This window comes from Dendrobates tinctorius, unplaced genomic scaffold, assembly GCF_039654945.1.
Source record: "Dendrobates tinctorius isolate UK_male_01 unplaced genomic scaffold, ASM3965494v1 ptg000097l, whole genome shotgun sequence".
NCBI classification, from domain to species: Eukaryota; Metazoa; Chordata; class Amphibia; order Anura; family Dendrobatidae; genus Dendrobates; species Dendrobates tinctorius.
This window is the reverse complement of record NW_027361765.1, coordinates 11412782-11440501: the sequence shown is the minus strand read 5'-3', so window position 1 is coordinate 11440501 and position 27720 is coordinate 11412782. Positions and strand designations below refer to the sequence as shown.

At 44.0% G+C, this 27720-nt stretch overlaps 1 protein-coding gene and 1 long non-coding RNA gene across 5 annotated transcripts in view; both read left to right on the top strand.

The window, feature by feature from the left end:
* OTUD7A (OTU deubiquitinase 7A) overlaps positions 1-27720 on the top strand; it is a 325610-nt gene that overhangs the window by 79770 nt on the left and 218120 nt on the right. For 2 of the 4 annotated variants that reach the window (XM_073586902.1, XM_073586903.1), the window contains exon 2: positions 20463-20571. The gene's annotated coding sequence lies outside the window, so the exon portion shown is untranslated. Of the gene's footprint in view, positions 1-20054; positions 20075-20462; positions 20572-24192; positions 24292-27720 lie in introns of those variants that run through there. The other 2 variants (XM_073586904.1, XM_073586905.1) reach the window with 2 other exon arrangements.
* On the top strand, positions 1612-2018 carry LOC141098994 (uncharacterized). The gene is made up of 2 exons (XR_012234402.1): positions 1612-1675; positions 1811-2018. It is a non-coding gene; the product is annotated as an uncharacterized lncRNA (long non-coding RNA).

Genomic DNA, 27720 nt, shown 5'->3' with positions numbered 1-27720 from the left:
ATGAGGTCAGAGGTAATTGGTATGTGGGCGTTATTAGTACTGTAATTAGAAGAAAGGATTATGTAAATTATGTATCATTGCTTCATGAGTTCAAAGTATATTTTAAGCCTGTTATTGTATAATCATCAGAACAGGGGTGGAGTCTATATGAAAATAATATTCAATATATTATTGAATATTTTCATATAGACGCCACCTCTGTTCTGATGAATATACAGTAACAGGCTTAAATTATACTTTGAACTCATGAAGCAATGATACATCATTTACATAATGCCCACTTAATGCCACATACCTGACTGATTGTGTAACATCATTAATATTAAAGTATGTTTTGTGAAATATGTATCTAGTGGCAGCACTACATAGTCAATTCAACAGTTTACCCGAGAACAGGAGAGTGCTTAGCATTTTGTATTATTAGTTAACTAGCTGAAGAGCCCGGCGTTGCCTGGGCATAGTAACCAACTGTGGTTAGTTATAACAAATTATAATGATTATATTGCACATAAAAACCGTGCATCTAATCCTATCCTGTGTGATACTGACTGCTGAGCCGTGTATCTAATCCTCTCCTGTGTGATACTGACTGCTGAGCTGTGTTTTTCCATGGTACATGACGGCACCACGAGAGAGGGGATCCGCCCTACGAGGACAGGAAACCTTCAAGATAAAAAGGGCGGCTCCTCTCTCCGCATCAGTTGGTTTCCTGTCCTCGATGGGGAACCCTCAAGATGAAAACCTCTTGATGGAAGAAAGAAGAGGATGCCTGGGCCTGGGTCGGGTGATTAGTGGCAGGCATGGGTCTGCTACACCCGACACCGGGTACCGGTAGTCGCCTCGGGGGCCATATACACCTATGCCCCCCCTGAGCGAGAGCATGGCCACAGCCGGGCACATACCCAGGCGAACGGAGGTCAGCGAGGAGGTCCAGGGAGGCCACTGATAGTGTCCCTCCCTGTTGACATATAGTGGCCATGCAGCCCGGGAGGCACATCAGTGCCCGGGCAGAAGAGCTCCTCGGAGGCCACAGATTGTGTACCCTCCCTGTGAGCACCAGACACCAGACCCCGCAGCGGAGGTCGTTCCGCACATACCTGCGCCAGAGCAGGGAGATGGGGTCCACCATGTAGGTAAGAGGTGTCCGGGGGTCCCGAAATGCAGACGCTCACTCGGCCGGGCCGCACCGGGAGGCGCGCGCACTGAGAGCGCGCATCATGGCCGACGAACCGGAAGTGGTGCGGCGACCCGGAAGTAGAGCGGCGCGCACAACACCACGGGGCCTGGGAGAAGCAGAAGGTGTGCACGGTCCCGGGAGGGGCACGGAGCACGCATGCGCGCGCACGCACGTCCACACAGAGGCGCGGCAGGTGCAAGACCAGTTGGTCTAACAAAAAAAAAAAAAAGGGGGCTATTTAAGTTCGCCAGAGAAGGCGAGCAGGCGTCACAGCACCAATTTGGAGCAGAAGTAACTGCTTGCAGCATAAGCAGCGTAATGGAGAGCCCTTCGCCAGAGCATGTGCTAGCACGCCAGGAAGCGCGCTCGGAGGAGAAAGCACGTCGCAGCAGTAGTGTGAGCCACTCGGGCAGCGCACGGGCGGGTCGTCACTGCAGGAAAGAGGGGTCCGTAGTCTCGTTGGGAGACAGTGAAAGGACCAGCCAACCTCCAGATCCGGTACCCGTTCTATGAAGCGTCCGAGTGGTGAGTGAACTTCGAGAAAGTCCAGTTATCTAATATCTGTTCTCTTTCTCCTTTTCTTTCTCCCTCTCCTCCTCCTCCTCTTATATACATTGGCGGGGTGGAGTATAGGACGTCCCTAAGAAATATAGAGGGAAGTCGAAGAATAAGGAATGTGCCTTATGTAAAAACCCCACAGAGGCAGCCTGGAACAAAAAGTTGTGCCAGGAATGCATTAACAAAACCATAGCGGAGGAGACACCCTCATTTTCGGCTAGTCTGAGGACCATAATTCAGACAGAAGTTTCAAAATCAGTAAGAGCATTACAACCTGTAGATACAGAAGGGAAAAATAGGAGAGCAAGCCCCTCAGGGGTCTCTCAGCAAGACTCTACAGAGTCAGAGGACGACTCAAATAAGTCTCAGTATGTAGGAAGTAGCTCGGACGGGGAAGATACATTTCCAGTAGAAACTACGGATGAGCTCATTAAAGCAGTTAGATCTACCATGGGACTAGTAGAAGAACAGACAAAAAAGACAGCCCAAGATCTCATGTTCAGCGGATTGCAAAAGAAAAAACGTAAAGCCTTCCCTGTTAACGAGCAACTAAAAGCACTAATAAAACGCGAATGCGAAAAGCCAGAAAGGAAGTCCCAGATAACGAATTCCCTAAAGAGGAGATACCCCTTTGAGGAGGAAGCGTCCTCGTCCTGGGATAGGGCCCCCAAAATTGATGTGGCGATATCAAAGGTCGCCAGAAAATCTTCCCTACCCTTTGAGGACCTGGGGTTCCTAAAAGAGCCACTGGACCGAAAGGTAGACAATTGCCTTAAATCAGCCTGGGAAACCTCGGCTGGCGCACTAAGACCCGCCATCGCAGCCACTTGTGTGGCTAGGTCCCTAAAGATATGGACAGACAACTTGGAAGATCAGTTAGAACAAGGAGTTCCCAGGGACATGATTCTGGAATCATTACCGGCTATTAGAGCGGCGTCGGGCTTTCTTGCAGAGGCGTCAGCAGATTCGGCCAGACTAGCGTCAAAATCCGCAGCCTTAACAAATGTAGGACGGCGGGCGGTATGGCTCAAGTGCTGGCCGGGGGACACACAAGCAAAACTGAAGCTTTGTTCTCTACCATGTGAGGGAAATTTCTTATTCGGTCCAGCACTGGATGAAGTATTGGAAAAAGCGAGTGACACAAAAAAGAATTTTCCGAAACAACCGTTTCAGGCCTTTCGGCGCTCCTTTCAGAGGGGCCGAAAGTTTAGAAGGCAACAGTTCAAAGAACGTGACAGAAATAATTCTGACAGACGATACAGAGGAGGGAGAGGCTTCTATTTTAGTAAGCCCCCTAGAGAAGCCAAAAAACCCGGCCAGTGACAGTCCCTCTCAGGTGGGGGGAAGGCTCTCTCACTTCCTCCCAGCCTGGGAAAGGATCTCATCCAGTACCTGGATCCGACAGATAGTAGGGTCAGGTCTGGAGTTAAAATTCCACCACTGGCCACCACAAAAATTCATCCAAACTCCGGTACAATCATCCCAAGAAAGACAAAAGAGTTTAGAGGGGGAGGTGTTATCGCTTATACAAAAGCGCGTACTGGAAGAAGTTCCAGAAGGGGAAAAGAAGGAAGGTTTTTACTCCCCCCTATTTCTGATAAAGAAACCAGACGATTCCTGGAGGACGATTGTAAACCTGAAAGGCCTCAACAAGTATCTAGTAGTCCCATCGTTCAAAATGGAAACGATAAGGTCTACGGTGGAACTCCTCTTCCCTCGGTGTTACATGTCGGTCCTGGATCTCAAGGACGCTTGCTATCATGTCCCGATCCGGCAGCAAGACCGCAAATTTCTCAGGGTGGCAGTCCAGATAAACTCTCAGTGGCATCATTTTCAATACAAGGCTCTGCCCTTTGGGGTAGCAACAGCCCCCCGGGTCTTTACGAAGTTAATTGCGGAGGTCACGGCACATCTCAGAGAAAAAGATGCTCTAGTAATACCATATCTGGACGACTTCTTGATAGTGGGGAAGGATTTCGCTCACTGTCAGGAACAAGTCAAGACAGTAATAGAGACTCTTCAGACTCTGGGTTGGCAACTGAACTTCAAAAAATCCAGGTTGGAGCCAACGATGGTCCAGAATTTTTTGGGCCTAACAATAGACTCGGTAATGCAGGAGTGTCGCCTCCCAGAGGAGAAAGAAGAGAAAATCAAAAACCTAATCAGAACAACGTTAGGAAAGCCAACAATGACGCTGAGGAAAGCCATGTCAGTGTTGGGGTCCCTAACCTCCTGCATACCAGCGGTAAAATGGGCCCAACTTCACACAAGGGAACTTCAGTGGTGTGTGTTACAAAACGATCTGACGCTTCAGGGGCAATTGGAACAGAAGCTTACCATCCCGGATCCTGTACTCCAGTCGCTAAAGTGGTGGCTACAGATAGAGTCCTCTCCGAGGGGAGTACCCTGGACATATGCAGCCTCCAGAGTAGTCACGACAGATGCCAGTCCCTGGGGCTGGGGAGCCCATCTAGACACCCTGTGGCTTCAAGACCCTTGGGCGCGGGGGGAAAAAGATCTATCCTCAAACGAGTGGGAACTACTAGCCATCGAAAGAGCGCTGGAAAGATTACTGACACACCTAAGAGGACATCATGTGAAAGTCCTATCAGACAATCGTACGGCGGTTGCATACGTAAACCATCAAGGGGGCACTCGTTCTCGGTCTTTGACGGAAATAGCGAAAAGAATCTTGACTCTGGCGGAGCATCAGTTCCTTTCATTATCGGCCCTGCATATCCGAGGCGCGGACAACCTGAAGGCGGACTTTCTGAGCAGGAACCACTTAAAGCAAGGATAATGGTGCCTAAAAGAGTCCATTTTTCAGCAAATTGTGCAGAGGTGGGGAAAACCCATAATAGATCTCTTCGCCTCAAAAACCAACAGGAAAGTTCAAAAATTCTGCTCCCTAAGACCAGCAGACATGCCACTGGCAGTAGACGCCTTCAGAATAAGATGGACATCAGGTCTCCTATACGCCTTCCCTCCAATATGCCTCATTCCATTAGTCCTGAAAAAAATCAGGGAGGATCAAGCCAGAGTAATTATGATAGCTCCCTTTTGGCCAAAAAGGCCGTGGTTCTATTGGCTGAGGGTGATGTCAGTGACAGACCCATGGGTGCTCCCAGAGGATCACGACCTCCTAACACAGGGTCCCTTCAATCATCCTCCGAATTCCAGGCTGCATTTGACAGCCTGGAATTTGAAAGGTCACTGTTAGAGAAGAAAGGCTTTTCAGCAAGATTGATTTCCACCCTAATTAGTAGCAGAAAGCCAGTGACCACAAAAATATATGGGAGGATATGGAGAAAATTTTTGTCCACCTCGGGCCCAATACAGGAGGGGGAAGTGCCTGTGAGGGCGGTACTAGAATTCCTACAAAAGGGTTTGGACCTGGGCTTAGCAGTCAGCACCCTGAAAGTACACGTTTCAGCCCTGGCAGCATTATTTAATTATGACCTGGCAAGCGATAGATGGGTCGTCAGATTTATCCGGGCCTGTGCTAGAGCTGACTCTGTCCCATCTCCTAAACCTCCTCCCTGGGATCTAAATTTAGTCCTATCATCCCTAACGGAAAGTCCATTTGAACCAATAGACGCAACATCAGATAAAGTGGTAACTTTAAAAACAGCCCTGTTAGTGGCGCTCACATCGGCACGTAGGGTTGGGGACTTACACGCACTATCAGCAGATCCACCATACACTCAGGTTATGGACGATAGAGTCGTGTTGAGATTAGATCCAGCATACCTCCCTAAGGTAGTGTCAAAATTCCACAGAGCCCAGGAAATAATCTTGCCATCCTTTTGTCCTAACCCCGGTAACAAAAAGGAAGAGAAATTACATTGCTTAGACGTTAGAAGATGTATCCTACAGTATTTAGAGGTGACAAAACCATGGAGGAAACAGAGGGCCTTATTTGTCTCGTATCAAGGAGCAAGGAAAGGCCTTAAAGCCTCTAAGCAAACTATAGCTAGATGGGTGAGAGAGGCCATCATACTAGCATATAGTAGTGCAGGTAGGGCTGTTCCAGAGGGCCTAAAAGCCCACTCCACGAGGGCCATGGCAACGTCCTGGGCGGAGAAAGCGGACGCCTCCATCGACCAAATCTGTAAGGCGGCCACTTGGTCCTCTCCATCTACCTTTTTCAGACATTACAGATTAGACCTATCTGCCACCTCTGATCTCACATTTGGGAGAAGAGTGTTACAGGCAGTGATCCCCCCCTAAAAGAGAATACAAATCTCTGTAACTCTCTCGTGGTGCCGTCATGTACCATGGAAAAACACGGGTATTACATACCTGGTAATGTGTTTTTTCATGAGACATGACGGCACCCTTATATTCCCGCCCTATCACGTCATTAGTTGGGTGTTTCGTTAGTATTATACACTCCCTTGGTGTTGGAAATTTAGCAGTGTAAAATATGTATTGTTCATGTGTGAACTAACCTGCGGAGTTCCTCTCGTGCTCTGTAAAACAACTGATGCGGAGAGAGGAGCCGCCCTTTTTATCTTGAAGGTTTCCTGTCCTCGTAGGGCGGATCCCCTCTCTCGTGGTGCCGTCATGTCTCATGAAAAAACACATTACCAGGTATGTAATACCCGTGTATCTAATCCTATCCTGTGTGATGCTGTCTGCTGAGCTGTGTATCTAATCCTATCCTGTGTGATACTGACTGCTGAGCCGTGTATCTAATCCTCTCCTGTGTGATACTGACTGCTGAGCTGTGTATCTAATCCTATCCTGTGTGATGCTGTCTGCTGAGCTGTGTATCTAATCCTATCCTGTGTGATACTGACTGCTGAGCCGTGTGTCTAATCCTCTCCTGTGTGATACTGACTGCTGAGCTGTGTATCTAATCTTATCCTGTGTGATGCTGTCTGCTGAGCTGTGTATCTAATCCTATCCTGTGTGATACTGTCTGCTGAGCCGTGTATCTAATCCTATTCTGTGTGATACTGTCTGCTGAGCCGTGTATCTAATCCTATCCTGTGTGATACTGACTGCTGAGATGTGTACCTAATCCTATCCTGTGTGATACTGACTGCTGAGCTGTGTATCTAATCCTATCTTGTGTGATACTGGGCTCCCCCTGCAGTCTGTGTCAGCGGGTGGTCTGTGTTGGCATGGTAATAAATTGTGTTATTTCCAGCTTTACAAAAGGACGATTACACCATAGAAATGATAAGAATAATAGGCCAAATTGTTTGGTGAATTGGAATGCGCGGGGTTAAAATTTTGCCTCACAACATAGCCTATGATGCTCTCAGGGTCCAGACGTGTGACTGTGCCAAATTTTGTGGCTGTAGCTACGACGATGCAGATGCCAATACATACAGTACACTTTTTCCCCATTATGTAGATAGGGGCAAAATTGTTTGGTGAATTGGAATGCGTGGGGTTAAAATTTTGCCTCACAACATAGCCTATGACGCTCTCGGGGTCCAGACGTGTGACTGTGCCAAATTTTGTGGCTGTAGCTGCGTCGGTGTGGATGCCAATCCCGGACATACATACATACATACATACATACACACACACACACACACACACACACACACACACACACACACACACACACACACACACACACACACACACACTTAGGTCCATATATATTTGGACAGAGACAACATTTTTCTAATATTGGTTCTAGACATTACCACAATGAATTTTAAACAAAACAATTCAGATGCAGTTGAAGTTCAGACTTTCAGCTTTCATTTGAGGGTATCCACATTAAAATTGGATGAAGGGTTTAGGAGTTTCAGCTCCTTAACATGTGCCACCCTGTTTTTAAAGGGACCAAAAGTAATTGGACAGATTAAATAATTGTACATAAAATGTTCATTTCTAGTACTTGGTTGAAAACCCTTTGTTGGCAATGACTGTCTGTAGTCTTGAACTCATGGACATCACCAGACGCTGTGTTTCCTCCTTTTTGATGCTCTGCCAGGCCTTCACTGCGGTGGTTTTCAGTTGCTGTTTGTTTGTGGGCCTTTCTGTCTGAAGTTTAGTCTTACCAAGTGAAATGCATGCTCAATTGGGTTGAGATCAGGTGACTGACTTGGCCATTCAAGAATTTTCCACTACTTTGCTTTAATAAACTCCTGGGTTGCTTTGGCTTTATGTTTTGGGTCATTGTCCATCTGTAGTATGAAACAACGACCAATCAGTTTGGCTGCATTTGGCTGGATCTGAGCACACAGTATGGCTCTGAATACCTCAGAATTCATTCGGCTGCGTCTGTCCTGTGTCACATCAATAAACACTAGTGATCCAGTGCCACTGGCAGCCATGCATGCCCAAGCCATCACACTGCCTCCGCTGTGTTTTAGAGACGATGTGGTATGCTTTGGATCATGAGCTGTACCACGCCTTCACCATACTTTTCTCTTTCCATCATTCTGGTAGAGGTTGATCTTGGTTTCATCTGTCCAAAGACTGTTCTTCCAGAACTGTGCTGGCTTGTTTAGATGTTTTTAGCAAAGTCCAGTCTAGCCTTTTGATTCTTGATGCTTATGAGTGGCTTGCACCGTGCATTGAACCCTCTGTATTTACTTTCATGCAGTCTTCTCTTTATGGTAGACTTGGATATTGATACAGCTACCTCCTGGAGAGTGTTGTTCACTTGGTTGGCTATTGTGAAGGGGTTTCTCTTCACCATGGAGATTATTCTGCAATCATCCACCACTGCTGTCTTCCATGGGCGCCCAGGTCTTTTTGCATTGATGAATTCACCAGTGCTTTCTTTCTTTCTCAGGATGTACCAAACTGTAGATTTTGCCACTCCTAATGTTGTAGCAATTTCTCGGATGGGTTTTTTCTGTTTTTGCAGCTTAAGGATGGCTTGTTTCACCTGCATGGAGTGCTCCTTTGACCGCATGTTTCCTTCACAGCAAAACCTTCCAAATGCAAGCACCACACCTCAAATCAACTCAAGGCCTTTTATCTGCTTAATTGAGAATGACATAACGAAGGGATTGTCCACACCTGTCCACGAAATAGCCTTGAAGTCAGTTGTCCAATTACTTTTGGTCCCTTTAAAAACAGGGTGGCACATGTTAAGGAGCTGAAACTCCTAAACCCTTCATCCAATTTTAATATGGATACCCGCAAATGAAAGCTGAAAGTCTAAACTTCAACTGCATCTGAATTATTTTGTTTAAAATTCATTGTGGTAATGTCTAGAACCAAAATTAGAAAAATGTTGTCTCTGTCCAAATATATATGGACCTAACTGTACATACATACATACATACATACACACCCACATTGAGCTTTATATATTAGACTAGCTGAAGAGCCCGACGCTGCCGGGGCATAGTGACTAACTACGGTTAGTGATAACAAATTTTAATGAATATATATATATATATATATATATATATATATATATATATATATATATATATATATATATATATATATATATATACACTCACTGGCCACTTTATTAGGTACACCATGCTAGTAAGGGGTTGGACCCCCTTTTGCCTTCAGAACTGCCTCAATTCTTCGTGGCAGAGATTCAACAAGGTGCTGGAAGCATTCCTCAGAGATTTTGGACCATATTGACATGATGGCATCACACAGTTGGCGCAGATTTGTCGGCTGCACATCCCTGATGCGAATCTCCCGTTCCACCACATCCCAAAGATGCTCTATTGGATTGAGATCTGGTGACTGAGGAGGCCATTTGAGTACAGTGAACTCATTGTCATGTTCAAGAAACCAATCTGAGATGATTCGAGCTTTATGACATGGCGCATTATCCTGCTGAAAGTAGCCATCAGATGTTGGGTAAATTGTGGTCATAAAGGGATGGACATGGTCAGCAACAATACTCAGGTAGGCTGTGGCGTTGCAACGATGCTCAATTGGTACCAAGGGGCCCAAAGAGTGCCAAGAAAAAATTCCCCACACCATGACACCACCACCACCAGCCTGAACCGTTGATACAAGGCAGGATGGATCCATGCTTTCATGTTGTTTACGCCAAATTCTGACCCTACCATCCGAATGTCGCAGCAGAAATCGAGACTCATCAGACCAGGCAACGTTTTTCCAATCTTCTACTGTCCAATTTCGATGAGCTTGTGCAAATTGTAGCCTCAGTTTCCTGTTCTTAGCTGAGAGGAGTGGTACCCAGTGTGGTCTTCTGCTGCTGTAGCCCATCTGCCTCAAAGTTCGACGCACTGTGCGTTCAGAGATGCTCTTCTGCCTACCTTGGTTGTAACGGGTGGCAATTTGAGTCACTGTTGCCTTTCTATCAGCTCGAACCAGTCTGCCCATTCTCCTCTGACCTCTGGCATCAACAAGGCATTTCCGGCCACAGAACTGCCGCTCACTGGATTTTTTTTCTTTTTCGGACCATTCTCTGTAAACCCTAGAGATGGTTGTGCGTGAAAATCCCAGTAGATCAGCAGTTTCTGAAATACTCAGACCAGCCCTTCTGGCACCAACAATCATGCCACGTTCAAAGGCACTCAAATCACCTTTCTTCCCCATACTGATGCTCGGTTTGAACTGCAGGAGATTGTCTTGACCATGTCTACATGCCTAAATGCACTGAGTTGCCGCCATGTGATTGGCTGATTAGAAATTAAGTCTTAACACACAGTTGGACAGGTGTACCTAATAAAGTGGCCAGTGAGTGTGTGTATATATATATATATATATATATATATATATATATATATATATATATATATATATTTTCTCTGAATGTAGAGCCCCGCCCACTCCGCATAGCCACAGTCACTATAATATCCCACATCATCCCGTCAGCCAGAGCTACCGGACTACTACCCCTAATATCCCACATCATCGCATCAGCCAGAGCCACCAGCCTACTAATATCCCACATCGTCCCGTTAGCCTGGGGTCAGAACCAGAGCGCTGAGTGGAACGGCCCTAACTTCAGCTCAGCTCCTTTTAAACAGCTCTGCAGAAAGATGCTTTGTGATTGGTTGGTGTTACATACATACACATACACATACACATACACACACACACACACACACACACACACACACACACACACACATACACACATAAATAAATTTATTATTTTTGTTATTCAAATTACTTGACATTCAAATTGAAATAATGGGCACAAGTGTGTTTGGATAGGTCTTCTTTAAGCTCTGCACCTTCTAGGAAACTTTTTATGAGGCAAAGAATAAACAGTTTATCAAATCAACTGTACAGTGGCATGTAAAAGTTTGGGCACCGTTGGTCAAAATTACTGTTATTGTGAACAGTTGGTTCACTGAAATGGTCACACTGGCGCACAAAACCCTAATAAAATGTTTAATCCTCAGCTGCTGGTAACACGACAAGGATAGTGCCAGAACCTGTCAATTAATAAGAAACCATGCATAGCTAAAAGTGATACCGCGCTTAAGGATAGGTGCCTGGCAGGCCCGGATTGGCAATATAACCAACCGGGCATTTTCCCGCTGGGCCGCTGTCACGTGGGCCGCGCCGCTTGCTAGCGGCTGCGGCCACTGTTGCTCCTGCCGCCGGCCCTCTGCGGGCACGGCGGTGATAGTTTCAAGTTCCTCCCGCACTGCAGGGAGATAAGCCGCCACGCCCCCCCCACGCACCCCATCCTCGCCTTAGCATGAGACCCCCTCCCCCCCGCAGCCACTCACAGCGTCGCACTCGCTTGCCTGCTCGCTCTGTTCGCAGGACCTGTGATGAGGTCACAGGAGGGGAGGAGTCAGGGGGGTCACATGATCAGGAGCCTTTGTCCAGAGCCCCGATCATGTCACCCCTGACTCCGCCCCTCCTGTGACCTCATCATAGGTCCTGTGCGCTCAGCCTTGCCTCTACCGTCTGCAAGACTCTGCTTTGCTGTTGTCATGGTGCTGGTTGAGGTAAGTATGTGTGGGGTCCTGATTTACAGTGTGGATGTAGCAGAGCCGTGGGTGTACGAGGTGTACGGAGCGGAGCCGTGGGTGTACGAGGTGTACGGAGCGGAGCCGTGGGTGTACGAGGTGTACGGAGCGGAGCCGTGGGTGTACGAGGTGTACGGAGCGGAGCCGTGGGTGTACGAGGTGTACGGAGCGGAGCCGCGGGTGTACGAGGTGTACGGAGCGGAGCCGCGGGTGTACGAGGTGTACGGAGCGGAGCGGAGCCGAGGGTGTACGAGGTGTACGGAGCGGAGCGGAGCCGAGGGTGTATGGAGAGGAGCCGCGGGTGTACGAGGTGTACGGAGAGGAGCCGCGGGTGTACGAGGTGTACGGAGAGGAGCCGCGGGTGTACGAGGTGTACGGAGAGGAGCCACGCGTGTACGGTGGACGGAGTGGAGCCGTGTGTGTACGGAGTGGAGCCATATGTGTACGGGATGTACGGAGCGGAGCCAAGTGTGTACAAAGCGGGCTTTTCCCACGGACACAGGAGTACACGGCGGAGCCCCGAGGAGCATTTTAAAACTCACACATGACGTTCCACCGGAAGTGATGTGCTGGAAGCTGACCGGAAATGAGATAATTTCTTGAGGAGATTGTGACGGAACCAGGAATGCTTCAGATCCATCACCGTGTCATCCTCCGACAGCGCAGACAGCAGGATCGCCTTGGAATTGGGGATGCCGGCCATGTGAGCGGATCATGATAGGTCCTGCATCGGGAGGCTTAGGTGGGCACTACAATGGGAGCCGGGCTGCTATAGTATCTTTGTAGAATCTTTCTTTATTTCTTTCTCTCTTTTTCTTTCTTTCTCTGTTTTTTCATTCTCTGTTCTGTCTTTCCCTCATTTTCTTTCTCTCTCTGTTCTTTCTTTCTCTCTCTGTTCTTTCTTTCTCTCTCTGTTCTTTCTTTCTCTCTCTGTTCTTTCTTTTTTCTCTCTGTTCTTTCTTCCCCTCTTTGTTTTTCTTTCCTCTCTTTCTCTCTGTTCGTTCTTTCTTTCTTTTCTTTACTTCTTTCTTTCTCTCACTGTTCTTTCTTTGTCTCTCACTGTTCTTTCTTTCTTTCCCCTTTCTTTCTCGCTCTCTGTTTTCTTTTTTCTCTCTCTGTTTTCTCTCTTCCTTAGTGCCAGTCAGTGTGCCCATAATGCCAGCCACTGTGCCCTCAGTACCAGTCAGTGTGATCAGCAGTGCAAAATGGGTGCGATTAGGTGTGGACATGGGTGTGACTAGTTGTGAAATGGGTGTGGCTGGGCGTGACCAAAATTTGCAGCGGCGCGCTGCGCGCGACGCAGTCTTTGTCCATCTTTCACTTCTTCAAAAGTTGGGAGGTATGATAGGGGCGGCTATGACCAGGGGGTCTGGTTGCCCAATAGAGAGCAGTTCTGCCAGGAATTCTGTAATCATGCATACAAAAGGGGACAGAGATTTGGGAGGAGTACTGTACCTAAAAGCAATAAATAGGACTGAGCTGAAATACTGGGCACAGCTGTGACATGTTATATAGTCGTGTTAATCTCCTCTCACTTCTTGTAAACTACAAGTGTACAAAGATATTATATAGTCACCATGTGACTAGTGGGCCTGTGTAACTTCAAATGCCAGGGCTGAATTTTAGTCCCAGTCCGGCCCTGGTGCCTGGGTACACCTTATACATGCAAATGAGGAAAGTAATACAAAGCACAATCCTAATCCCAATTATGGCATCCACTGAGGACAGCATGAGGAAGGGGTTAAACACTGAATTTAGTGATGTCACATATCAGTCTGTGAGCTGTTTACTTACCGTGAAAGTTTTATCACTAGTACATTATCATTGACTAGCATATAAGCAATTAATTGTCTTGCTCCACCCCCTCCTTTGATAAGCAGCTAACTGTCTATAGACAATGTACTGTATATACAGAGCCTGGTGTGGGCGAGGTTAGCTTTCTCAATTCTGCTACATCTCTAACTAAAAGAACTCTTGATAGTTTACTGGGCGCAGCAGTTGTAAAACAAAGTGATACATTGCTGGATTTGCAGTCTTTTTTCCCCTACATCATGCTTCTGTCAGATGAAGTAGAAAAAATCTGTTGACAGATTCCCTTTAAGGCCAGACACATTAGAATAGAGTCAAACCTCACCAATATGGGGGGAGATTGGCCAAAAGTATAATATGTATGAATGGAGGCCTCCCAATTCTCCCGGGACAGATGATATTGGGGGAGAGTAGTATGGGCACATTGGAATTCCTCTCGTTAAGTGCGAAGAAAAGCCACTATCAAAGATGTCTGGCAGTTCAGGCAGACAACACAGGAGCCATGTGTTCCTGTGTATGATGGAGTCGAGGGAGATGGCTCTTCTAAATGAGACACGCTCTCTTTTCAGAGTATGGAGTGATAATTTTAGGGCAGATTCAGACAATGTAGTTAAAACCGCATCAAAAACCACATCTGGACATCTACATGCAGCTTTGCTACAGTTTATGAAGCTGTTTTCACAAATGAGATATAAAATAAATGTATTTTAATTACAAAAAAAAAGTTTACCTGTCAAACTGCATCAAAAGTGCAGAAAAACTGCATCTTTGTCATATGCAGCTTTTCTGTCTGCCATATATATTTTATCTTTTGCCTAGCATATTGGAGGAGATGAGCCTTAGGTCCTTATTTTGGATCCTGATTGGTGTTTACATGTGGCAAACTTGTTCTGGCCTTTTTAATTGTTTTTAAATTTTTGTGACTTTTTGTGTGTGCTTTTTTGTGTATGAATAAAAATTATTTTTACATGAAATATGGTGGTTATCTTTATAGGGTTGATCGTGTCCTCTATACACACTTCTTTCTTTGTTTTCAGTTTACATGTATGTGTGTGGTCGGCGATCCCCTTTAAAATTTGGTAGTGCCTTCAAGTTTTCTAGTTTTCAACATAGTAAAAAAGCAAAGCAAAAAAACAATTGTGGAATTGCACTTTTTTTTTTTTGCAATTTCACCGCATTTGGAATTTTTTTTCCCGTTTTCCAATACATGATATGTTAAAACCAAAAGTACCACTCGTCCTGCAAAAAACAAGCCCTCACATGGCCATATTGACCGAAAAATAAAAAAAAAAAAAGCTATGGCTCTGGGAACAAGGGGAGCAAAAAACGAAAACGCAATAACGAAAATACCTCCAGGGTTTAAGGGGTTAAAGTGAACTTTTTGGGAAAACCCCTTTAAATATAACTACGGTATTTAACTAACAAAGTTGAGACACATTGTTTCCAAGGCATCAGAGTCATCATTTCATTCCTTTTATTTATCCAAAATGCCTGATCAAAGCAACGTTTTGGCCAGTTAGCGGCCTTTTTAGAGCATAAGCCAAATGGCGGATAAAAACGAACCTGTGGGCATTGGTTAAATAAAAAAAAAAAAATATATATATATATATATTATAATATTATTTTTTATTTTGCCCACTTCACTGCTCCAATAGCATAATATTAGATATGCACACACGCCGCCTGAATACTGTGAACAGTTTTTTGCTTAGATTTTCTTTCTCATACGATCTTATATAGTCATGGTCATGTTTTTTTCACATTTAATATAAAAGTTCTCATTTTATTTTTTTTAATAAGTTTTAATTGTCTACTTTAGATACAATATAGCCTGTGACCGTACTCTCCGCTGATGCCACATGTTCATTTCCAGTAGTGAACCTACGTGTTCAAACTTCACAGCCTAGATGATGTAACCTCTGACAGCGACACTAGCAGCTCTAGACCATGTTCTGCTCAAGTCCGCCTCCCCCTCTGCAATAACACTTAATGTTACACAGAGTGGAATATTCAGTCAATCAGTAACCTGTTTCCGTTCTGTACCATATAACTTACAGCACCCTGGAGGCAAAGGAGCATACTGGAGGAGAAGAAATTGTTCAGTTTGGTTTATTGGAAGAAATGAACAATCAAGCTTTATTCTTGGATGAAAAGGAGCCAGAGGATATGGATAACATCATTTTCATGCCAAGCTGTGTTGCTGGGTCTGCGAGTTAAGGCGGTAGAGCCTTTGACAGTGGTAGTAGCCCTCTGAGTCAAGGCAAATCTGAAGGTGGGAATCAGGAAGGTGGACAAGGAGCTCTGGCCACTTCCCTGGAATGATGATGATCATAGTCTGTTGGACAGTATCTTGTAATCGGACAAGGGTACCAAGGAGGTGATGTCATCAGAGTGGAAGTTATTGGCCTTAGCAATATACAGTGCAGACAGTGTGTGGTTAAAACAGCATCTGAGGCAAAATCTCCTTGTTCTGCACTGGAGCAGTTGATGTTGCAACTTGTTGATGGATGCTCAACAGTGCCTGAAAGCTCTGGTGATGGTCGTGGTGGTAGCAAGTCCGACGTTCTGGTATCTCATGAGTGTGAGTTCTTTTCCACCTTGTTGGAGGACCATTCTGTTGCTTTGTGCAGACAGTGTTGTTGGAAAATTTTGTTCTAGATTCTGCGGGTAAAATCTGTAGCGTAACTGCTATGTGTGCAAATTATGCTGTATTGTGAGTATATGTCCTGAAGCTGGTCTTTCTTACATGCAAGTTTTATCCTCATTTTTGATTACCATTTACCTTTTAAGTAATCAAGAATGTCTGTCTGATAATCCTGTATTCAACACTTTCTATTGACCTGTTTGAGATTGGTTACAAATTTTGAGCTGGTCCAAGACCTTTTTACACACTAATATATTTTCCATTGCACAATATCTATGCAAAAGCACAAACAACTTGCCACAAGAGGTTGGCGTCTTTAAATATAGCGCATCTTGTAGGAGGAAGGAAGTTTAATGAGATTTCTTGTTTTATTTCACAGTTATATGGAAATAATGACCCTCCTTTTCAAGAATCCATTCTAAGAATGAACTACCTGAATGGCTCTCAATGACTATACAGTACAGAATAGATGAAATGTATGACTTATCTCATGATCTCGTGGTACAAGCATGTTGTTTTGAAGATGGTAATACAAATTACATACCTATTGGCCTACAGTCTACATAAAAAAATGCCAAAAAATTCCTCATTAGCAATAAAAAAGAGCATAACCTTGGCCATATGTGTGCCTTGCCACAATTCTGTCTCTGAGCTCCTTGGCCAGTTCCTTTGACCTCATGATTCTCATTTGGTCCGACATGCACTGTGAGCTATGAGGCCTTATATTAGACAGGTGTGTGCCTTTACAAATCAAGTCCTATCAGTTTAATTAAACACAGCTGGACTCCAATGAAGGAGTAGAACCATCTCAAGGAGGATCATAAGGAAATGGACAGCATGTAACTTAAATATGAGTGTCTGAGCAAAGGGTCTGAATGCTTATGACCATGTGATATTTCAGTTTTTTTTCTTTATTAATAAATTTGCAAACCTTTCTACATTTGTTTTTTTCAGTCAAGATGGGGTGCAGAGTGTACATTAATGAGGAAAAAAAATGAACTTTTTTGAATTTGAAAATGGCTGCAATGAAACAAAGTGAAAAATTTAAAGGGGTCTGAATACTTTCCGTGCCCACTGTAGCAACTAGGAAAGGTCTAGGGAAGATAGAATGTGTATTACCCTATAAGTCCCTTCCTGATAGCGGAGATTGGCATCCTTGATACACAAAATGGCGCCCCTGCTACATGTCGACTGGCCCTCCCTGACCTTCAAAGGACTCCATAGAAAAGCCACCACCAACACCTACATAAAGTGCTTAAAGTGCATAGTATAGTTGTGTAATGCTATGTGTCTAGTCAACAGTGATACCTTCAAGGTATCTTGCTATATTCTGACTTGGAACAGTTGTGGCATAAGGCTCAGCATTGTAAGGGACGGTGTACCAACTTCTTCTATAAAATACCCGATGAAGGAAAAAACATTCTGACCACGCATACATGTTCATTGGAAGCCATTCAAGGTGACTGATGAAGTTACTTGAGAGCATGCCAAGGGGGTGTAAAGCTGTCAGCAGAGTTAAATCGGGATACTTTGAAGAATCTTAGGTTGAACACACATTCTGGCTTGTGTGGGTGTCGTTTATTCATAATGAAGTAAATAAAAGACCACCCCTGAGGACCCTACTCCCTTACTGAGACCAGATTTCCTGTGACAGATTTTCTCTTCTACCATATATTATTGGTAGGAAGTAGTGTTTCAGAACGGATGCTTTTTTTGGGTTAATAGATGCTAATTTGTAAGTAAGTCCAATTTATTAAAGTAAGATTTGCCCGTGTTCTTGCAGTGTTCAGGTATTCCAGGGTGAAGTGATGAATGGAGTGGATTGCGGTGAATAGCAGAGGAATGCCTGAGCAGAATTAATAATTGTACTTTCTTGCTTTTTTGCTTCCGCTGTTAATTTTTCTCGCATAAATGACAGCAGCTTTGTGAAAGGAAACGTGTGTCTCAGCAAGGCGTGTTCTGACCTTTCTCTCAATGGAAGAAACAACCTGCAGAGAACTTGCAGCAGAGCGTTTTCTTTCAGCGCTGCCTGCTTGTGGGATTACATATGACTCATTTAAGTGCTGGAGAGGATTGGATGACATTTTTGCCTGTTTTTAGTAGGTAACTTTATTCCATAATCATATTACTTAGGATTCATCACGATTCATTGTTATTTCTGTCTAGTATTTTTTACCACGTATATAAAATTGCAGCGTTCAAAGCCGATGTTGCCAGAATGGTGACCATAACCTGAAAGGCCCCATAGTTCTCGGTCAGCTGATAGCTCCTATGGCTGATCAGAAATACGGAATTATTTTGGTGCTGAAAAAATGGAATACCGTAAATGGTAGAATACATTTTCCTTCAGTCGTCCGTTCTGTACGTGCAGGGGATGCTGCACAGTTCTTCAGTACGGAGTCATTTAATCAATTGATCCATATGAGTTCCGGTGAATTAATAGATTGCATATTGATTGCAACCTACATTATTCATTTCATTTCTAAAACTATTTTAATCCCCTTATTCTGGGAATTCTGATAGTCTACAACTGCAGTCTGTATTTGTTTAGTTAACCATATAGAAAAATCTTTGTATGAAAAGTCGATCATTTCAGGCAGCCTTAATGAGATGGGCTATATAGCTTGTGCTGTTTGGAAAGTGTTCTGCGTTTATACACATACTGTTCTGGAATTGATGGAACAGCTTTATGGCCACAGACTTTTTTTATTGATGTGGTTTTTTTTTTGTTTTTTTTCTCCCATTGTTCCTGGAGCCATAACTTTTTTTTAATATATTTTTCCATCAGTGTTTGCTGTGTAGACGTTTGTTGCCTTAGGCATGTTGTGTGATATCTGATTTAACTTACAGTACACAATGGATCAGGGAACCAATGATACGGACATTTCAGTGTTCTTGTTGCCGTTTTTCAACACCACAATACCAGGACACATGTTGCTCATGTTACTGTGAGCAGCCTACGTGGCCTAAATAAGCTTAAACGTGGCCTGCAGAGTCTTCAGACTTTTCGGCAATCAAGCGGAATGTCAGAAGTCATCAATTGCAAAGAGAGCTGCCAGCAATGGATTCTGAGGATTTGCAATCTGCGTGGCAGGACGTTCCTCAGTCATCCATTAATAACCACATTGATGACATGCCAATGCTGTCAGTGCGTGTGTTTGTGCTCATTCTTGATGCTGAATAAATCTACCGTGTATTTCGTATTATAAGACGCACCTAGGTTTTAGAGGAGGAAATTAGGAAAAAGAAATTGAAGCAAAAAATGTGGTCAATTCTGTACTTAATATCCCCAGACCTGGTATATATGGTCCCCTCACCCCTATCCTGATACACATACCCCCCCCCCCCCCCCTCATCCCTACCTGGTATGCATGACCACCCTCATCCCTATCTTGGTATGCTTGGCCCCCATCTCTCCTAGTATGCATGGCCCCATCCTTATCTTGGTATGATTGGCCCCCACCCCCATCCTGGTATGCATGACCCCATCCTTATCTTGGTATCATTGGCCCCCACCCCCATCTTGGTATGCATGGCCCCATCAGAAAACTTTAAAAAAAAAAAAAACACTTCCCTTCACAGCGCTCCCTCAGTGTCCTGCTCCGGCAACTGCTTTATGTTTGTAAGCAGCGCATGGCAGGGACGTCATGCGCTGCTTTCAAGCCGAAGAGCAGCTGCCGGAATACTCACTGGGACTGAGCGCACAGAGAGCAGTGAGTATTCATTGCTATTCTGTAGCGCGCAGTGTCAGCCACCGGCTTCCTGCTACTGCCGGCGGTCACATGTGCCGATACTTAAAAGAAATGAATTAATAGAATGCTGTAGATCAGCCCTGAAAGGCGGTGGCCGTATCTTATATCTGCCAAACCTGGTGACACGTTCACTTTAAATGGTGAAACTGCAACAATCGGAATGTGCTTTCTTCGCTGCAGTTATAGGGGAGTAACGATTACAGGTGGAATGGAATTCATAATGCAGGTGTGAACTCCACCAAAGAAGGTTTTGTAGTTTTTGGATTTATAACAAAATGACCTTTGTACTTGGCTGCAAATCACTAAAGGTTTTGTGAAGACTTCTGGCTTATTTGTAATTCATGAATTCTCTCCAATGAATCTTCTGTCTGTATTAGGCCATTCATTTCAGATACCACATTGGTTTTGTAGTAGACAATCTGCATTCTTCAGCTCTTTATTCTTCAGATCATCATTGTGATACAGGTCTCTTGCAATCATGTGCTATTTTCAATCCTTGGTGCGAGTTCGGCTGTTTTATTTTTACTGTTCACACATTCTTAGTGAATTTGTAATTCTATGTATCGCGCAGCAGCATCTGGTTGACTTCTGTTTTGTTTTCATTGATTTTGCAGGGCAGACAGTCCTCATAACAACAGTTGGATGGGTGTCAATCCTCCTTCTCCTAAGAGCATAATCAGCCGAAATGCCTGGAAACAGTTAACCTGACAGTAGCAGCCAGAAGTGAGTGCTTTTACCAATGCTTCTTTTTTTCATTGTATCTAGCTCTAAGTCTTAAAAGCATAAAGACTGCAGTTGGCTATGGCCTGCTTTCATACCGTGTTCTGGACTCTTTGTATCTGACACAAGCAAGATAAAACACAATTTCATTTATTTCATCACATACCTTCTTGACTTTTTGTAATTTTATTGTAACTGACAATCCGCCATTAAAATGGTAGTCCGATATCCATAATGCACTTTGTAAGTATATATCTTTAAAGGAGTTATCTGGGACTTTATATATATATATATATATATATATATATATATATATATATATATATATATATATATATATATATATATATATATATATATATATTTTTTTTTTTTTTTTTTTTTTTTCTATATTAAAGAAGACTACGTGGGGACCCATACTGTATATAGGAGGCTACATGGGAGCTAATACTGTAGAATCATAGAATCGTAGAGTTGGAAGGGACCTCCTGGGCCATCTGGTCCACCCCCCCTGCTCAAAGCAGGATTTGCTAAATCATCCCAGACAGATGTTTGAAGACTTCTATTGAAGGAGAACTCACCACCTCTCGTGGCAGCTTGTTCCATTCATTGATCACTCTAACTGTCAAAAAGTTTTTTCTAATATCTAATCTGTGTTTCATCCCATTGCTTCTAGTCTTTCCTTGTGCAAATGAGAATAAACATGATCCTTCTACAATGTGACAGCCCTTGAGATATTTGTAGACAGCTATTAAGTCTCCTCTCAGTCTTCTCTTTTGCAAACTAAACATTCCCAAATCCTGTAACCTTTCCTCATAAGACAGGGTTTGCAGACCGGTCACCATTCTGGTCGCTCTTTTCTGAACTTGCTCCAGTTTGTTAGTGTCTTTTTTAAAATGTGGCGCCCAAAACTGGACACAGTATTCCAGATGAGGTCTGACCAAAGAGGAGTAGAGGGCAATAATGACTTCACATGATCTAGACTGTATGCTTCTGTTAATACATCCCAGAATTGCATTTGCCTTTTTTTCCTGCTGCATCACACTGTTGACTCATTCAGTCTGTGATCTATTAGTATACCCAAGTCTTTTTCACATGTGCTGTCACTTAGCCCTATTCCTCCCATTCTGTATATGCTTTTTTCATTTTTATTGCCCAGATGTAGTACTTTGCATTTTTCCCTGTTAAAAACCATTCTGTTAGTTGCTGCTCACTTCTCCAGTTTATTTATATCTTTTTGAATCCTCTCTCTCTCTCTTCTCTAGTATTAGCTATCCCTCCTAGCTTTGTGTCATCAGCAAATTTAATCAGTTTACCCTCAATTCCTTCATCTAAATCGTTGATGAAGATGTTGAACAATACAGGGCCCAGGACTGAGCCCTGTGGTACCCCACTTGAGACATTCTTCCAACTGGATGTGCAGCCGTTTATGACCACTCTTTGGGTCCGATCACTAAGCCAGTTATGAATCCACCTAAGAGTTGCCTTGTCCATTCCACACTTAGCCATTTTTTTCAATAAGGATTGTGTGAGATACTTTATCAAATGCTTTGCTTAAGTCAAGATATACTATATCTACAGCATTTCCCTGATCCACCCAATCAGTGATTCTGTCATAGAAGGAAATTAAGTTAGTCTGACATGACTTATTAGTTACAAACCCATGCTGACTCTGATTAATCACTTCATTCTGTGTACAAGATCCTATCAGCTAAAACTAGTGACTTCATTCTTCTTGTGGCTTCTAGAGATGAGCAAGAGGGCTCAGTTAAGGTGTTATCTGATCATGCTCGGGTGCTAACCGAGTGACTTCAGTGTGTTTGAAAAATATGTTCGAGTCTCCGTGCCTTCATGTCTCACGGCTGTTCCACAGCCCCATCACATGCAGGGCAATCCCTGCATGTGTTATGGCTGTTGAACAGCTGCAACACATGCAGGAGCGGGGACTTGAACATATTTTTCAAACACGCCGAAGTCACTCGGTTAGCACCCGAGCATGATCAGATAACACTTCATCCAAGCCTGTTCGCTCATGCCCAGTGGCTTCCCCTTGGAAGTCGCCAATATATTTTATACTAGCTGAAGAGCCCAGCGTTGCCTGGGCATACTAACCAACTGTGGTTAGTTATAACAAATTATAATGATTATATTGCACATAAAAACCGTGTATCTAATCCTATCCTGTGTGATACTGACTGCTGAGCTGTGTATCTAATCCTATCCTGTGTGATACTGACTGCTGAGCCATGTATCTAATCCTATCCTGTGTGATACTGACTGCTGAGCCGTGTATCTAATCCTATCCTGTGTGCTGAGCCGTGTATCTAATCCTATCCTGTGTGATACTGTCTGCTGAGCCGTGTATCTAATCCTATCCTGTGTGATACTGTCTGCTGAGCCGTGTATCTAATCCTATTCTGTGTGATACAGTCTGCTTAGCTGTGTATCTAATACTATTCTGTGTGATACTGTGTGCTGAGCCATGTGTCTAATCCTCTCCTGTGTGATACTGACTGCTGAGCCGTGTATCTAATCCCATCCTGTGTGATACTGGGCTCCCCCTGCAGTCTGTGTCAGAGGGTGGTCTGTGTTCTCACGGTAATAAATTGTGTTATTTCCAGCTTTACAGAAGGACGATTACACCATAGAAATGATAAGAATAATAGGCCTCAGTTACCACAACTGTCTACAGAGAAAACTGTTGCTGATAACAACCAATCACAGCTCATTTTTCATCTTTTAAACAGCTCTGGGACAGCGTGATGAGTTTTGAGTGGCGACTTTGGTGTTTCGACTTTTATGTGGCGAGGTTGGTGTATGTGTGGTGAAATGTGTGCTGAGGGTGGTATATGTGTTGAAGCACGTGGTAGTGTGTGGCGCATTTTGTGTGTGTTCATATCCCCGTGTGTGGCGAGTATCCCATGTCAGGGCCCCACCTTAGCAACTTTACGGTATATACTCTTTGGCGCCATCGCTCTCATTCTTTAAGTCCCTCTTGTTCATATCTGGCAGCTGTCAATTTGCCTCCAACACTTTTCCTTTCACTTTTTCCCCCATTATGTACATGGGGGCAAAATTGTTTGGTGAATTGGAATGCGCGGGGTTAAAATTTCGCCTCACAACATAGCCTATGATGCTCTCGGGGTCCAGACGTGTGACTGTGCCAAATTTTGTGGCTGTAGCTGCGTCGGTGCGGATGCCAATCCCGGACACACACACACACACACACACACTGAACTTTATATATTAGATATGGAATTAAAAAATAAACCACTGTCTCAAAAGGGCCGTAAAAGAGGTCAAAGAATACTTTAGGAAAAACCATGTATCCCATGTGCACATACCCTCAGGAATTTAAGATGATATGTTGTTTAGCAAATTACCGTAGGTCAAAGTTGAATTTTTTTTTTCCTTTTTATTTATCTTAGGCCGAAATAAAATAAGTAGATAAACAAGATGTAAGTCCCTAGTGACTAATGTAAGTCCTGAGTGATTCCCTCATCCTTGCTGTGCCCCACCATATCATGTAAATGGTCTATATTCTTTATGGTTTAGCTGCCAAAGCCCCCCTTGAGGAATGGACTGTATTAACCTGCTTTCCGGTAAACTCTCCATCTTTTGCAGGAACCCTTTCATAGTGAAGCCTAATGGGTAAATGTTTGCACTTAAGTGAGCATCAATTGGATTTGTCTTTTACCAGCACAGCAAATGCAATAATGCGAGGTAATAAAAAATACATTTGTGGAAATGCTTTGTCGTGGAGTAAAGTTTGGCCAGAGCACCTGCTTTTCGGCTGCGTTCCTTTTGTAGTCCATAACAGATCATTAAGTATGTAAAGCACAGCCGGTTTTCATTGTAGATATTGGGTACTGTTCATGGGAACATAGATTATGTGATACACTAAAGACTTAAAAAAAAAAAAAAAAACCTTACAATGAAGAAGTTGAGCCAAAATGAGTGTTTCTTACCAGTAATTAATAGAGTATTGTACTCCCCTATGGACTTACATGAAGTTTGTGCTCTCTCTTGCTTTCATAATCACCTTCTCCAATATAAATAAATAAATAAATATATATTAGACTAGCTGAAGAGCCCGGCGCTGCCCGGGCATAGTAACCAACTGTGGTTAGTTATAACAAATTATAATTATCCTCCATCCCATAGTCCCGTGCCAAAATACCCGTCATAAATATCCACCATCCCATAGTCCCGTGCCCATATACCCGTCATACATATCCTCCATCCCATAGTCCAGTGCCCATATACCCATCACACATCCTCTATCCCATAGTCAACCATTGACATCAAAATGAGCGGTGGGGCTTGCAACCTATGATGAATCAGCGTCGCCATGGCAACCATTGTGACATCATGAGGGGCGGGGCTTGATGCACACACACTTTTTCCCCATTATGTAGATAGGGGCAAAATTGTTTGGTGGATTGAAACGCACGTGTTGAAAATTTCGCCTCACAACATAGCTTAGGACGCTCTCAGGGTCCAGACGTGTGACTGTGCCAAATTTTGTGGCTGTAGCTGCGACGGTGCGGATGCCAATCCCGGACATACACACACTTGAGCTTTATATATTTTATCTAATATATAAAGCTCAAAGTGTGTGTGTGTGTGTGTGTGTGTGTATGTATGTCCGGGATAGGCATCCGCACCGTCGCAGCTACAGCCACAAAATTTGGCACAGTCACACGTCTGGACCCCGAGAGCGTCCTAAGCTATGTTGTGAGGCAAAATTTTAACCCCGCGCGTTCCAATTCACCAAACAATTTTGCCCCTATCTACATACTGGGGGAAAAGTGTGTGTGTGTGTGTCAAGCCCCGCCCCTCATTATGATGTCACAATGGTTGCCATGGTGACGCTGATGTCATCAGAGGTTGCAAGACCTGCCGCCGCTCATTATGATGTCATAATGGTTGACCATGGGATGGAGGATGTGTGATGGGTATATGGGCACTGGACTATGGGATGGAGGATATGTATATGGACACTTGACTATGGGATGAAGGATGTGTAATGGGTATATGGGCACTGGACTATGGGATGGAGGATGTGTATGACGGGTATATGGGCACGGGACTATGAGATGGCGGATATGTATGATGGGTATATGGGCACGCGACTATGGGATGGAGGATATGTATGATGGGTATATGGGCACTCGACTATGGGATGGCGAATATGTATGATGGGTATATGGGCATGGGACTATGGGATGGAGGATGTGTGATGGGTATATGGGCACTCGACTATGGGATGGAGAATATGTATGATGGGTATATGGGCACGGGCCTATGGGATCGTGGATATGTATGATGGGTATATGGGCACGGGACTATGGGATGGAGGATAATTATAATTTGCTATAACTAACCACAGTTAGTTACTATGCCCGGGCAGCGCCGGGCTCTTCAGCTAATAATATATATATATATATATATATATATATATATATATATATATATATATATATATATATATAATATAATATATATATATATATACACACACACACACATACAGTCATGGCCAAAAGTTTTGAGAATGACACAAATATTATATTTTCACATGATCTGCTGCCCTCTGGTTTTCATGTGTGTTTGTCAGATGTTTTTATCACATACAGAAATATAATTGCATATTATGAGTAACAAAAGGTTATATTGACAGTTAGAATGAGTTAATGCAGCAAGTCAATATTTGCAGTGTTGACCCTTCTTCAGGACCTCGGCAATTCTCCCTGGCATGCTCTCAATCAACTTCTGGATCAAATCCTGACTGATAGCAGTCCATTCTTGCAAAATCAATGCTTTTATTTTGTCTGAATTTGAAGGTTTTTGTTTGTCCACCCGTCTCTTGATGATTGACCACAAATTCTCAGTGGGATTAAGATCTGGGGAGTTTCCAGGCCATGGTCCCAAAATCTCTGTTTTGTTCCCTGAGCCATTTAGTTATCACCTTTGCTTTATGGCAAGGTGCTCTGTTGAAAAAGGCATTGTTGATCGCCAAACTGCTCTTGGACGGTTGGGAGAAGTTGCTCTTGGAGGACATTTGGAGGACATTCTGGTACCATTCTTTATTCATGGCTGTGTTTTTAGGCAAGACTGAGAGAGAGCCCATTCCCTTGGCTGAGAAGCAACCCCACACATGAATGGTTTCAGGATGCTTGACAGTTGGCATGAGACAAGACTGGTGGTAGCGCTCACCTGGTCTTCTCCGAATAAGCCGTTTTCCAGATGTCCCAAACAATCGAAAAGGGGATTCATCAGAGAAAATGACTTTACCCCAGTCCTCAGCAGTCCACTCCCTGTACCTCTTGCAGAATATCAGTCTGTCCATGATGTTTTTCCTGGAGAGAAGTGGCTTCTTTGCTGCCCTCCTTGAGACCAGGCCTTGCTCCAAGAGTCTCCGCCTTACAGTGCGTGCAGATGCACTCACAGCTGCCTGCTGCCATTCCTGAGCAAGCTCTGCACTGCTGGTAGCCCGATCTCGCAGCTGAAACTCTTTTAAGAGACGGTCCTGGCACTTGCTGGTCTTTCTTGGGCGCCCTGGAGCCTTTTTGGCAACAAGGGAACCTCTCTCCTTGAAGTTCTTGATGATGCGATAGATTGTTGACTGAGGTGCAATCTTTCTAGCTGCGATACTCTTCCCTGTTAGGACATTTTTGTGCAGTGCAATGATGACTGCACGTGTTTCTTTAGAGATAACCATGGTTAACAGAAGAGAAACAATGATGCCAAGCACCAGCCTCCTTTTAAAGTGTCCAGTGGTTTCATTCTTACTTAATCATGACAGATTGATCTCCAGCCCTGTCCTCATCAACACCCACACCTGTGTTAATGGAGCAATCACTGAAACGATGTTAGCTGGTCCTTTTTAAGGCAGGGCTGCAATGATGTTGAAATGTGTTTTGGGGGATAAAGTTCATTTTCTAGGCAAATATTGACTTTGCAAGTAATTGCTGTTAAGCTGATCACTCTTTATAACATTCTGGAGTATATGCAAATTGCCATTAGAAAAAATGAAGCAGTAGACTTTGTAAAAATTAATATTTGTGTCATTCTCAAAACTTTTGGCCATGACTGTGTGTACACACACACACACCCACCCACACGGTCAAAATTGTTGGTACCCCTCGA